The 8,389-nt window shown below is 39.8% G+C and overlaps 1 long non-coding RNA gene across 2 annotated transcripts; it reads right to left on the reverse strand.

The window, feature by feature from the left end:
- Window positions 1-1,206: 1,206 nt before the first annotated feature.
- LOC108639176 lies at window positions 1,207-8,129 on the reverse strand. Of its 2 annotated transcripts, XR_001920308.2 has the most exons (4): window positions 7,977-8,129; window positions 4,543-4,991; window positions 3,117-3,221; window positions 1,207-1,653 (listed from the first exon to the last, which is right to left on the reverse strand). It is a non-coding gene; the product is annotated as an uncharacterized LOC108639176 (long non-coding RNA). The 2 variants fall into 2 exon arrangements; XR_001920309.1 differs by lacking the exon at window positions 4,543-4,991.
- Window positions 8,130-8,389: the final 260 nt, after the last annotated feature.

Genomic DNA, 8,389 nt, shown 5'->3' on the forward strand with positions numbered 1-8,389 from the left:
GTTAATTTGCCATATTTTATAAAGCACGTTACCCACTCTTCATTTTTGTACTATCTTTTCTTTCACTGCCCCTGTTATGGTTTGGCTCTATGTACCCAAGAGTAAACCCCTTGCAAAAGAATTTGTATCAGCTAGAACTGATTCAGCAAATAGGTTTCACCTGAAAGTGGACAGGTTTATTCTCCAGGTTAAGGTTGATTTTTATCTACATTTTTAAACTTCTTAGACCAACAGGTAACTAAAAACCCAGCTATGATAATGAAATAACACCAACCTACATTGCCTGGTTTTTGTTGTTTGTTTGTTTCCCAACTGATTTTTAGGATATCAAAAGAAGAGTAAATGGCAGGTATATGGTAGTTTCCCTTTTAAGAGGTGTTATAATTTTATATACTAGGATAACACCTGTGGATCAAGCCAACTCTGAGCTTTGGATAACTGTAGACTTGCAATATTGTGAAGATGTGACTACAGATTTGCTTAGAGTTATCTTCTTTGCAAGAAAATGTATGTAAGTTATAGTGGCTGCCTTGTATTTTTATAGGCTGGAACTATGTTACTCATGGGATGTGGAGTATAACATCGATTTTGTGTTTTGATTCTTCTGTAAATGCAGAGAGGAGAAAACAATTGGACTCTTGCTCTTCGCAGATGGGAAGATATGGTCTTTGATCTTAATGCTATAACTAGTAATCAAATGTTGGTTTTCTGTCTTTTAATGTGTGAATGAGTTGAAAGATGCTCTCAACTAGGCTTACAAGCCATGTGCAGTGGGTGAACGATGCTTCTTGTAGCTCATTCTTGACACAGTTATGATATAAAACAAATGTAGGAAGGTCTTTTGATCTGTGAGTTAAGGCTGCCTGTGTTTACAGAGACAAGGCTGGATAATTTGGAGGCTTTGAAAAGCCATGCATGGTTGTACCCTTGGCTCTACCCTATTTTTGCTTATCTTTCTGTTTGCTAGCTACAGTGCTTTCTGTTAGAATAGTATTAAGATTCACTTTGTGTGAGCTTCACTATTGCACCTTCCCTGACTGGAAGTAACACGGTGAAATCTTATTAGACCTACAGGGTGTATGTTTGGGCTTGGGAAAAGGCAGTGCAGCTCTTGTGACCATGCAGCTGCACAAAACCTGCTTGTTTCCTCTTTATCAATGAACAGCACTGAGTGCTTAAGGAAGTCAGCAGTTGTATTTTGCTTGGAATTATATGTGAAGGAGGATCCTCCTCCTTGTCATTTTATTTATCATTAACAGCCATTTTAATTTCTTCCCAGCGGCAATTACACTGATATCACCACATCTAAATCAGAAATGACATTAGTGGTTATATTATGTTGACTGGGCATCACCTAATTTTTAAGTGGCATTCGTACCCCATCATTGTGATTGTATCCCTTTCTAATAAGTAATATAAGAAAAGATCTACATAATGGGGAAACATACATATTAATATATTCCATGACAAACAAGTTAACTTTACATATTAATCATGGTAAATAGAAGTCACGTTTTACATTTTTTCTCTTCAGTACACTGTTCTCTTGACAGCTTGCTTTCCCTCTGGTTTTATTCTTTCCAACCCTGGTGTACATTCCACTGCCTCTGGTCACCCTGTTAGTCGCAGAAGGAAAAGGCAGGTCACATCCGTCTGGTTAAAATTTAAAAAAAGGAAAAGACAATGTTACTGGAAAACATAATACTACTGCTTTACTCATTGCATTCAGGTCTGCATGAAGGCACTTGGATATGTGCAATAAACATATGTGTGTGATAATGAGATTGTTGGTGGAAAGTCATCTTGAAAAGACAAGGAGCAATTAAGCTTGCTTACTTATACAAGTTAGAATGACAAGATGCCAGTGCCAGCCCCGCTCATCCATATAATAGGGTTCTCTTTCCCTGCTTAGCTGTATTGGGAGAAGCATTTCCTGTCAAACCTCTGCCATGACTCCACCATAAAGCAATCTGCCCTCCTCCCTTTCACACACCATTCATTCTCACACTCGTCTCACTGTCCTGATTTCAACTAAGTGCCTGCTAGCAAGCACCTGTATTAGAATAATTTAAGAATTCAATGCAAAGCCTTCATATAACTGAGTATTTATTTGTAATGCTGTACTCTCTTGTCCAATTTTAATTGAATACTTAAAGATGTCAGTGGGGAGATGTGCAGGTTGCTCACAAATGTTTAATAATGCGATGTGTGGAGTCAACAAATAAAGCACCTTTCTTTTGCTATCTGGAAGATTTAGATAGGATATCTTGGATGCTATTGACAAGGAGAGAAGTGTGGAACAATAGGAACATATGATAGTGTTAGATAACAATAGCTATCCTTATGCATCTTGAATTGAACGATGAAGCCATCAATTAGAGAAATAGCCCTCTGAGTATATATCATTGACAAGATGAATGCCACCAGTACATTGCATTTCTGGATGGAGATCTCAGTGATCTGTAATTCAGAAAGGCAATGAATAGTATATACAGTCAGACTAATTCTATTATTTTGAAAATCAGAAATTTTTTGCCCTCCTCATGTTTCTTTGTTTTTGTTTTTCTCTTTTTTTTTAGCTATGAGACTCCTTCAGATACTGAAAGTATTTCAGTATTTTATTAATTACTTAAACAATGCTTTCTCATTTAGTATTAAGATGCCATTCTTCTCCACACTCAGCATATTTAGTGGACGCTTTCAGTGCTTAAAAGAGTACGAGGAGCAGTTCTTTCTAGATGTTGTCTGGTCTCTTAATTCTATGAATTCTGTTAGAGACCCTCTCCATAGCGAGGAGCAGACTTGGCATATGCTCCTTAGGTGGCACAGCCTCTGTTTTCAACCTAAATTTTACCATGTTCTCTTTGGAATATCTGATGGGTCCTATCACCTCTGCTTCTTCCAGGTTTGGGGTTTATTTTGTTTGGTTGGGTTTTTGGTTTTGTTTGTTTGTTTGGGGTTTTTTGTTTTTTTCTTTGGTGTTAATAATCATAGGTGTTACGTTTATAGCAGAAAAGCAACAGAAAAAAAGCTAGAGAGACAGGAGTGGCATTACAATAAACGAGGAATTCTCAGCTCACAGTTTCCAGTTAATCGGTTTCATTTCTTTTACTTACATTTGAAAGTGAGTAAATATTCCATGGTCAGGGCCAAAATTTATCCTTGGATCTGTACATAGGTAACCAAATATACAGCAGCAGTGTTACACAGTGAAAATGGCTCTGTAGGAGAATAAAGAAAGAATATGAGGAAGGACCATAATTAATGCAGTTCTCAACTAGCTATAATATACAATTTAAGAAATGGAAATAAGCATTCATGAACACTATTTGTATTATTATTATTTCTGGTTGATTTTTTTTTTTTAACATGGACTTCTTTGTGTTAAATCATCTTTATGATGTAAATGCTTAGGTCCTCTTCATGTTTGTTTGCTACTATGTAGAATGTAATTTTATTAAAAAATGGATCCTACCAGGGATGCTAGTGATCGTTGCAGTGAAGAATTTCTAGAGCCTTGGGGGAAAAAAACCAGTCACTGCCTTTCCCAGAAATATTTGAAAGGGCTAATGAAGTTTGGAGGATCTCAAAGGTATTGACAATATATGGCCTGATGAGGGCAAGAAAAAGCTCAAGTCTTTCAGGAAAACAGCAGGTAAAAGAAATTTCTCTAGCTTTCTCCCTTCTAAATCTAATTCAATGAAACCACCTACAGGCCAATAAGCTTCTTGAGTGCACTTTGCCCTGGATATATTATCACCCAAAACATAAATAATGCAATAAAAGAAAATGGTTGGTCTTCTTAATGAGCTACTTCCCTCTTATCTCCTTTCATAGCCTGATGCAAAGAGCAGCATCAGTGGTTGTGAGTGTATTTCGAATGCTGCTAGGAAAGCACAAATGAGAAAACAGACTTAATTACACTGCTTACTGCATCTAGAGGTCCATGTGGTTTGACCGGCTGTGTTAGGACACCCTGTAATTTGGAGGAATTCTCCACACGCTGGCACCATAAATGTACTGCTATCCAAAGGATGGTTAATAATCTGAAGTTGGCTGTTAACATTGCTGGAGCTGGTGTCTATAATTTCAGCAAGTGACCTGAATGACTCTGCAATGAAAGACTGAAATGTCACCTCCTCCTTTACTTTGTTTGCCTTGAGCAAAGACTGCTCCAGATTGTGTACATCCAACGAGGTCCAAATGATGAAAGGGCAGTGCGTAAGCATAGATTCATGGCTCTGCTAAACCCCCCTGCTCTGGCAGAATAGTAGGGAACATGGGGAGGAGAAAAATAAGACAATCTTCTCCAGAGCAGCTTCTACTGTGGCTATCTTGTCCCACCTCTGAGCATGTAAAAGTGAGCCTGGCTATAGGGACCTGGCTCTCCCATGCTCTCTAGCTGCCAGCTACAAGTAAATCAGACCTGATGCCTGTGGCTAAAGGCAAAGAAAATGGCTTCCATTATCCAGGTATTTATTTTGCACCTGCTGCTGTGACATCTGTGTAATAACAGTTACGTATGACAAAAGGTAGTCTGACCTGACTTTGAGTATTTCATTGCTTCATTTCATTATGCTGAGTGAGCAAGCAAGCAGACGACTCATATTCTTCATGGGACGTAGAACTGTAGAATCATTTAGGTTGGAAAAGACCTTTAAGACCATCAAGGTGTCACGGACCATCCAGCTGAGACACGTGTGGAGTGGCAAGTGCAAAGACCTTTGCTGTCAGAAATCTTAAACCCTTGCTTCCGTTGTGCCTCATTGGTACAGCTCAGATGCAGTAAAGGAGTAAAATACTATCAGTAAATTTCAGAAAGTTCAGTATTTGCATTTCATTTGGAAACCTATGACATTTTGGCGTATTTTCACTGGAAGGCCAGAGCAAGGCTGATTGAAGATCAGTGTCGGCATTAAAACATACAAGGTATGGAGAGCTGGTGCACTTCAGAGCAAAGTCAGCCTGCCAGGCGCAGAACCAGGGCAACCCTGGGACAAAGAATAGAACTGCATGTTAGAGTTGGTGGTGTTTTTTAAATACAGTATTGAAGAAAGAGATTAATTAACTCACAACACTCCGAAATTGTATATTCTTGGAGTGACACTGGTACTTAGTGCAAATATGCTTGTTTTCAGACCTTCGTGCACGTTGCCTGATGTACAAGTGTAAGAACTGGGGGCTGTCCAACCTTTTGACTTACTGTGTGGCAGACAAGAAAGCACTGGAACAGTACCTTTTTCTGTATTCCCTCTGGTACAGTATAGCTAGTTTTCAAGGACTAAGAAACTTTTCCATCATTTGGATAAGTGGGGATGTCAGTTGTACTCTGCCAAAATTATGCTGGGAAGCTTCAACAAAATCTAAGCCTGAATGACCATGTTCATTCCTCACCAGCCATCATGAAGGCACTATTAACATTTTGTTTACTGAAAACATTAAGAGGTACCGCTGCCATTTATATATGACTGGTAAAGTTCTGACTATTTCTGGAAGCAATCATCTTCCCACCTTGCATTTGTCTCTAATTAGTTGAAAATGCGATATAATGCCAGGAAGGTGGAAGAAAATAGTCTAGAAAGCAAGGACACTGGCATTAATGCTCACTGCAGTATATTTGTGAAGCACTTGTGTTAGATTTAGGACTGCATCTGATTTACATGGGGGGAAAAAGCCTGTTGCTACTTGTTGAACTCATCTGAGGTGAAGAACAAACTCTGGCTTTCCTCCAGTCACCTGAGCACACCACTATCCAAACATTTTTTTGCCCCTGCTAGATACAACCCTTGTCTCTACAGCATTTTTTATCCACAGCCTGCCACTCACCTTTTAGGATTCTGGTTCATCCCATGTGAACCACTGCTGAACTGTTTTGTACTGCTACAATTTCAACTTTGCGGAAAAGGAGTTATATTTGGCTCTTTACTCTCACACCATGATGTGTGTTTTGTGACTGCTGAGCATGTCAGCTTTTCACAAACAAAAAAGACAGAAATGAAATAGAAGTTGCCACAATAACTTGTACCACTAACAGAATGAAAGACACTGCAAATTAAATCACATAGGTGGAAAGAGTCCTTGGTGGGTTGTTTTGGGGTTTTTCCCCCTATGTAGCTAGAAAGGATTTCGTACATTAAAAAAAGAATTATGTCTGTTTCTGTGGTAAAATGAAAACTGGATACATTTGCCATAAATCTAATCAAATTTTGTTGCAGAGCCTATAGGCAAAACTGTGTGCTTTGTTAGGTTTACATGTTACAGGGCAAGGATACTTGATCTACCCTCCTGAAAAGACAGAGGAAAGCCTGAAACATTTTCAGCAGCCTTCCCCTCTATGATTATTTCACCCCCCATTTTTTTACTGGGAGTAGAGAGGGAGGTAGACAGAAAGAGGGAGAAGAAAAGGGAAAATTATCTATCAAGTAACTCAGGCTTGTGACTTATGGGAGTGAGAGGAAGAGCTGTTTTTTTAAACTAGGATGGACAATAATCTGTCCTTCACAGTCCTATTCGTTTAGAGAAGAATAATACCTGAGAACTGGAGGGTTGCCTTTTTAGCAGTTCCTCTGGAGCAAGGCTTGCTTTGCTGCCAGCCGCCATCAGAAATTGCAAAGCTGATGCCATTGCCACCATAGCTCTTACAACATCATTGACTACGAACATACTGAATCTCCCAAGACTTTGGGAGTTATCTGGAGGCCCCGGGAAATTTCACTACAACTTGAGGTTAGCCAGGTCTGTTAGAACTGCTTTTTCCAGCAGGATGAACATACGCACAGAACTAAGAGCCAGGTTCTCCTCAGAGACCGTTTTTACACTGTTTCAAGAGTGTTATTCTTGTTCCTCATTTACATTCCCTGGAGAGGAAACCGACTCAATATCTCTCTTATTTGTAGGCACTTGTGATAGTAGATTGAGGTTTCCCAGCTCAGGAAGAAGTCAAATGATCCAGTAACTGACTCCGCATCTTGATTACCGAGGATACAATAAAATAATGTATTTTATCCACTTTCATCTGGCTACTCCTGCCACACCCTACGCAGGGAGGAAAGGTACATTAGGCTGCCTGTATGCAGGGGTTATTTTGAAAGTAACACAATTCAAGGAGAACCCCTCATTAGGGCTTCAATGAGGGATTACACATAGGTGTCAAGGGGCAAATAAGCCAGGCATTATTCTTGTTTAATGTTATGAAATGGCTTTAAAAACTCTGGATGCAAATAAAACTTTCTGATAGGCTGCCAGGAACAGTCATGCCAATAATGCCATGCCACTGTGAATAAAGTTGGAGTGTTTTTCTTTGTAGCAATCAGACATGCCACACAATGCATTTCTGTGGAGTTCTCTTTCCTGGGTGGTTGAAATCACTTGGCTGACGGCCTTGTGCCTTCCAGCTCACCTGAGGCATGCTGTAATCAGCCAGAACTGCGCTGCATGTCAAGTCTTACTGCTTCCAGAAAATATACAAATTTCCTTTCCTTCTATTCCCTTTGTGAATGAGTCCCTTAGGGGTATGGTTTTAAGACAGTGCACAAGAAGCCTGTGCACAGATCCTTGTAACGCATAATGAGATTTGTGTGCCTGCCTACTTTCTCTGAAAATGAACCCTGGAACAGCAGAAGTGACTTGGTCTGGCACTTGCTTGGTCCTTTTGACCTCTCTCTTGTGACAGAACAGAAAGACTTCCCCCTCCTTCTCTTAAAGAAAGCCTGAAGGGTAGGTTTTTATGATGTGCTGTCTGGTCTTGCAGTAAAGAGACATTTCTCGAGGTTTTAAGAGACATCAGCCTCAGTTCTGAAGAAAGATAAGGTTGTTCAACACTTCATGGGGTAAACTTGTCTTAAGAGTACAGGTGCAATGTATCTACATGTCCTATGACAGAAGGCTTGAATGCAGAGATTTTGCTTCAAAATGACATCAGAAAACACTGTAGGTCCAGGAGAGCTAACTGCTTATGACAAGTAGGAAAGTCTCACCTGTAGAGTAGGTGCCAAGAGCTCATCCTCTTTCTAAGCCTTTATTTGTTATTACAGCAATGTGCAGGATTCAGTAAAGTTTCCCAGTGAAAATTCCTTATGTAGACTCACGTAAGCTTCTTGTACACAGCCCATTTGTAAAGTTTTTTTTGAAGACCTACAAAAAAAAGCCAGAGAGAGAACATGCTATAAACCACCAACAAAACCTCTGGGCTGTTATGGATTGCAGGCAGGTTTCTTGCAGTCTGCCAGGATCTGTGCTGAGTGCCTCGGGATCTGAAAACTGCTTTTGTCCTGTGATAAGGGTTTTACATGAAGCAGGCTCTGCTGGAGGCACAGCAACTTACAACTCCTGTTGAACCAGCACTGCCCAAATGCCCCTTATAACCAGCATCAATTGAAGTGATGTCAAA

This window comes from Manacus vitellinus, unplaced genomic scaffold (genome assembly GCF_001715985.3).
Source record: "Manacus vitellinus isolate BGI_N305 unplaced genomic scaffold, ASM171598v3 scaffold_17_pilon, whole genome shotgun sequence".
Classification (NCBI taxonomy): domain Eukaryota; kingdom Metazoa; phylum Chordata; class Aves; order Passeriformes; family Pipridae; genus Manacus; species Manacus vitellinus.